The following is a 6,017-nucleotide window of genomic DNA, read 5'->3' as shown; positions in this document are numbered from 1 at the left end:
TACCTAAACTGACACAAACTGAAACTGAACATCTGAACAGACCCATTACAAAAGAAGAAATTGAAAAGGCAATACAACAACTTCCAACCAAGAATCTTTGTTTTCTTGATGTTGAGCTTCAATCCATTTTGAAGGCTGCAGTCCTTGGACCTTCTGTAACAAGCGCATCAGGTCCTCCTCAGTTTGAGCAAGCAGGGTTGTGTCATCTGCATAATGCAGATTGTTGTTGAGTCTGCCTCCAACCCTGATGCCACATTTCTCCTCATAGAGACCAGCTTTTCAGGTAATCTGTTCCACATATAGATTGAAAAGATATGGAGATAGGGCACATCCTTGGTGCACACCCTTCCCAATTTTGAACTATGCAGTATATCCTTGCTCTGTTCTGATGACTACCTCCTAGTCCGAGTATTAGTGTTAAAAAAGAAAATGTGTGTGAATAATTGAAAAAAACCCATATGCTCTGTAAAGTTTCACTCAAATTATATATCTACACACACATACATACAAAACTCAGAGGAACTGATGTAAGAAATCAAAGTTTGCTCGAGGAATCAGAAAAAAACACCACAGAAAAACTACCACAAAGCCCCAAAACAACAAAGCAGCTCTCTATTTGCTCACTTGTCTAAATTAAAACATTTGGAAAACAGTTACCTGGCTAAACAACTAGAAGAGATTCATATTTGTGACCACTGGGACTGCAGATATTATCAAATAATATCACACATAAGAAAAATAATGCTTAAGATAATTTTAAAATGTCTGGAGCAGTAGCATATCAACCGGAAACTGCCAGAAATTCAAACTAGATTCAAAAGGGGCTGTGGAATGAGAGACATCTTTCATAAAATCAGATGGATCTTGGTTGAAAGTACAAAACTAACTTTATGCGTCACAAGAAAACTAACACAGAAAAAGAATTTTCATAATTAGAATAAACTGTGGTTAAACAAATAAGTTTAAAAAAATAAGTTTACATTTGTTTTATTGAGCTTGCAAAGGTATTTGAGTTGTTGTTGCTTATGTTTGGTGTCGTCTAGTTGAGTACAACTGATAGCGACCCTATGAACAAAAGATCTGAACTTTGTTCTATTCTATGCCATTCTCATACCTCCCAACACACAAGAACCCATTGCAGCAGTCACCATGTCAATTCATCTGATTGAGGGTCTTCCTCTTCTTCGCCACATCTCCACCTTTCCTAGCATCATGTCCTCTCCAAGGAATAGCCCCTCCTAGCAACATGTCTAAAGTATGTGAGGTGAAGCCTCATCATCCTTGCCTCTAAAGAGCACTCCAGCTGCACCCTCTCTAAGACATATTTGTTCTCCTGGCTGTCCATGGGATGTTCAGAGCTCTTCTCCAACACCACAGCTCAAAGGTGTCAATTCTTCTTCTAGCATCCTTATTCGTTGTCCAGCTCTCAGATGCATAGCAAGTGATTGGAAAGACACACCTTGGTCCTCAAACAGACATCATAACTACTCAATAATTTGGAAAGGTCCCTAACTGCAGATTTTCCCAGTGCAATGTGTCTTCCTATTTCCTGACTGCTGGTACTAAGGATATTAATTATGGATCCAAGTAAGATGAAGTTGTTGACAGTTTCACTCTCTTCTTCATCCATCATGATGTTGCCTATTGGTGCAATGTTAAGAATCTTTGTTTTTTACCTCAAGATGCAATCTATACTGAAGGATGCTTTCCTTGATCTTTTGCAACAAGTGCTTGTAGTTCTCCCCACTTTCAGCAAGCAATGTTGTGTAATCCGCATAACACAGATTATTGAGGAGTCTTCCTCCAATACTGATGCCACATTCTTCTTCATAGAGTCCAGCTTATTAAAAAATTTGACTTTTTAAAAAAAATTTATTCCTTCTATCTTCTTTTTATGTCTTCTAGGTCTTTCAATGTATTGCCCAATATATTGTGTCTTTCAATATTGTGACAAGAGGCTAAACTTTTTATTTAAAAGTCATCTGAAGGCCTGCGGCTCTTGGGCCTGGTGTTAATTGTCTGGGGAGAACATTGTTCAAAGTGATATAGTACTTGTCTGTCAGTTTTCTGTATTGAGATAACTTAGGGTTTCTGCAATACTGAAAGCTATGCCACTTGTGTGTCAAATGCCATAAGGGTTACCCATGGTTGCCAGGTTTCGGTAGAGCTCTCAGATTAATACAGACTAAGAAGAAGAATTGGCCATCTAGTTCTTTAAAAAAATAAGACTTTGAAAACTCTATGAGCACTAGAGGAATGAGGGTAGTTATAGTAGTATAACTATAGAGCCCAGATTGGAAGTCTGTCCAAATGAGGAAAAACAACAAGCATTGTTTAATAATTGGAACATGAAATGTACATAGCTTGAATGTTGGGAAACTGAAAATTACTAAAAAGGTAATGGAATGCATGAACATCGACATACTTGGTATTAGTGAGATGAGATGGACCAGCTTTGGCCATTTTGAATCAGATAATCAAATGGTATACTATGTTGGGAATAAAAAAAAAAAAAATAGAATAAGAATGGTGTTGCATTCATAGTAAAAAAGTCAGTTTCAATTAAAAAGAAAAGTCAATTTCAAGTTCTATCCTGAAATACAATGGTGTGAGTGATAGCATTAATATACATACACATACAAAGAACTGTTAACATGACTATCATTCAAATATACACTCCTATGTCTGGAACCAAAGAGAAAGAAATTGAACCTTTTTTACCAAATCATGTAGTCCAAAATTGACTGAATTATTTTTTAAAGAAATTTTTATTTTATACTGGTTTACTTACAAAGTTCATATACAGACTGAATTATTTTTTTTAATATATAGAGAATAATAAAATATGGATAACATTGAAAAAAAATAGGATTCGAGAACATTTGACTGTACTCATGCAAAACCTGTACAAGGACCAAGAAGCAGTCTTTCAAACAGAACAAGAGGATACTAACCTGCTTAAAATTAGAAATAATGTGCATCAGGGTTAAATCTTTCATCATTCCCATTCCGTCAACATGTATGCTGAACAAATAATTTCAGATGTTGAAGTATATGAAGTAGAATGTAGTAGCATCAGGGTTGGAGAAAGACTTATCAACAATCTATGCTATGCATATCACCTTGCTTGTAGAATATCAAGATAAAGGCCAAAGATTATAGCCTTAAGTATGAATTATACCTCAATACAAAGAAAGCAAAAATCCTCACATCTGGACCAATAAGCAACATCATGATAAATGGAGAAAATATTGAAGTTGTCAATGACTTTATTTAACTTGGATCCACAATCAACACCATGGAAGCAGCAGTCAAGAAATAAAATAACTCATTACATTGCACAAATCTGCTGACAAAGACCTCTTTAAAGTGCCCTTGAAAGTAGCATTGTAAAAGAATATTGAACATATCATCAGCTGCCAAGAGAACAAAGAAATTTATGCACAGTCAAGTGCTTCTTAGAAGCAAGATTAGGAACATTTCATCTTATATACTTTCGGACATGTTCTCAGGAGGAGCTGGTCCTTGGAGAAGGGTATAGTGCTTGAAAATTAAAGGGTCAATACGAAAGAGGAAGACTCTCAAACACTAACCCAGTGACTGTAACAATTGGCTTAAAGCACAGCGGAGATTCTGAGTATGGGACAGGAATGGACAAGCTCGATATGTTGTACAGGGGATAACTATGAATTAGAATAGGCTTGATAGTAATCACGTAAACAGCAGCAAAGCTACATAGTTAGGAGGTATGTGGAAAAGGAAGGATTTTGAAATTAGATACTCAGTCTGGTTGTTCCTGGTACCCAGAGATGCCATGGAAGGAAGGGCTGGTTCTTTACTTTTTTTTTTTTTAGAAAATAGTTTTTTATTTTATTTTTTTAAATTTTATTATTTTTGTGTGAGTGTACCATCAAATCAGATCTGATTGGTACAGGAGGAGATTGTCCCTCCTTCACCGGCAGAGCATCTGGTGGATTTGAACCGTGCACCTCTGGGATTGTAGTTGCAGCTCCTTGCCAGTAGGCCACCAGAGCTCCCCTTGTTCTTTACTTTTAAAATCAGCCACAGTAATCCCCATGGAAAAAAGTTCTCCTCTGCTATATTTGAGGTCACCATGAGATAGAAATGATTCCATGGCAGCTGATTGTCTAGCTATAGAATGAGTATTCAAATTATTTCATAGTGAGAGCTCACATACTGAAATAGCCAAAAGCAGTTAAATGGCATTTTTATTAGATTCTATTAGCCTTATGTGTAAAAAAAACAAGGGAACAGAGAAATCTAAGGCAATGTAGAGAGTCAATAAAAAGATTCAAGCAGAGATGAAGTTTATTATTACTGTGGTTGTTAGGTGCCATCGAGGTGACTATGAACAACAGATGTGAACCTTGCCTTCTCTTGTGCCATCTTCATCATCTCTGATATGCTCAAGGCCATGGTTACAGTCTGTCAGTCCATTTTGTTGTGGGGCTTCCTCTCTTTCCCTGATCTTCTTACCTTTTCCAGCATGATGTCTTTTTCCAGGGAATGACCCTTTCTGACAACATGCCCAAAGAATGTGAGATGAAGATTCACCCTGTATGCATACTATCAGTGATTTTGTCTTAGAAGGGTTTCCTAAGAGGGGTGGGGGGAGAAAATGTTAGAATAAGTGACTATAACTTTTCTGATCTGCCATCCATGGTGGAACAACCGCTAAGATGCAGATTTTTGTAAAAACCCCCAAGGTGAAGACCATCACCCGCAAGGTTGAACACTCAGACACAAATGAATATATTAAGGCCAAGATTCAGAATAAGGAAGGAATCCCTCCTGATCAGCAAAGACTCACCTTTGCTGGAAAGCAACTGGAAGATGGGTGAACCTTTTGACTACAACATCCAAAACGAGTCTACTCTTCACCTTGTGTTGAGACTTCATGATGGTGCTAAGAAAAGGAAGAAGTCTTACACCACTTCCAAGAAGAAAAAGCGTAAGAGGAAGAAGGTTAAGCTGGCTGTTCTGAACGATTACTGTAAGGTGGCCGAGAATGGCAAAATAAGTAGCCTTCATCGGGAGTGTCCTTCAGATGAATGTGGTGCTGGAGCTTTTATGGCCAACCACTTTGATAGACTTTACTGTGGCAACTGTTGTCTGACCTATTGCTTCAACAAACCAGAGAACAAGTAATTATGAGTTAATAAAAGACATAAATTAGGACTTAAAAAAGAAAGTTACTGCAAACTTCTATGATTAGAATTAACCTATTCACAAAGGTCTATATCCTTATATTATGAGATGAGCTTCAAGATACAAATAATATACAAATAATAGATACATACATACTCTTAGGAACAAGAGATCTAGGCCCGCCCTATCCTGTGCCATCCTCATCATCTCTGACACACTTGAGCCCATTGCTGCAGTCACCTTGTCAATCTACCTGGTTGAGGATCTTCATTTCACCGTCTCTCCGCCTTCCCAAGGCTATGAGTTGTACTTAAATGATGGCACCTAACAACAACATTCATCTGGTAATCTTAAGGATTATCCTGGGATAAAATACTGTCCCTTGTTTTCAAAAGATTTGAAGACGGGGGATCATGAGCCATTAGTGCTTTGCAAGTCTGGGTTCTACCAGACAAATGGGACCCTCACTCGGAATCAACACCCTTCACCTCTTTCCCACCTCACACTGTTTCTGGAGATTCCCCGATGTCCTTTCAGTAGACTTCAGTTCACGTGATTTAGAGACCATCGCCTTCTGCCCGTGCAACTAGTGACTGGACCTGTACCCAGAGGCTAATCTGCCTTTACCTAAAGTGCGTTTTAATCCCGTGAAGACAGGGAGTGATGAAGACACAAGGCCCAGAGACACCTAGGTGCTTGAAGTCTTAGGTCAGACTTTTAGGCGGCTCCAAAGAGGCGGCTTGCCTAATTAATCAGATCTTGAGGGTCAACCCCGTGTGCTGGTCTCTTCACCTGCCCTCCAAACTTTGCTTGTGCTTCAGTCCAAGAGGTTACCCAGCTCTTGCAGT

General features: G+C 38.3%; 1 pseudogene; it reads left to right on the top strand.

Moving 5' to 3' along the window:
- Positions 1-4,700: 4,700 nt before the first annotated feature.
- On the top strand, positions 4,701-5,169 carry LOC102860197 (annotated as a pseudogene).
- The last annotated feature ends 848 nt before the right edge of the window (positions 5,170-6,017 follow it).

The sequence above is a fragment of the Elephantulus edwardii genome, unplaced genomic scaffold (assembly GCF_000299155.1).
Source record: "Elephantulus edwardii isolate Elephantulus edwardi_28Jun2011 unplaced genomic scaffold, EleEdw1.0 scaffold00042, whole genome shotgun sequence".
Lineage (NCBI taxonomy): Eukaryota > Metazoa > Chordata > Mammalia > Macroscelidea > Macroscelididae > Elephantulus > Elephantulus edwardii.
The sequence above is the reverse complement of the archived record's forward strand: the minus strand, read 5'-3'. Positions and strand labels throughout refer to the sequence as shown.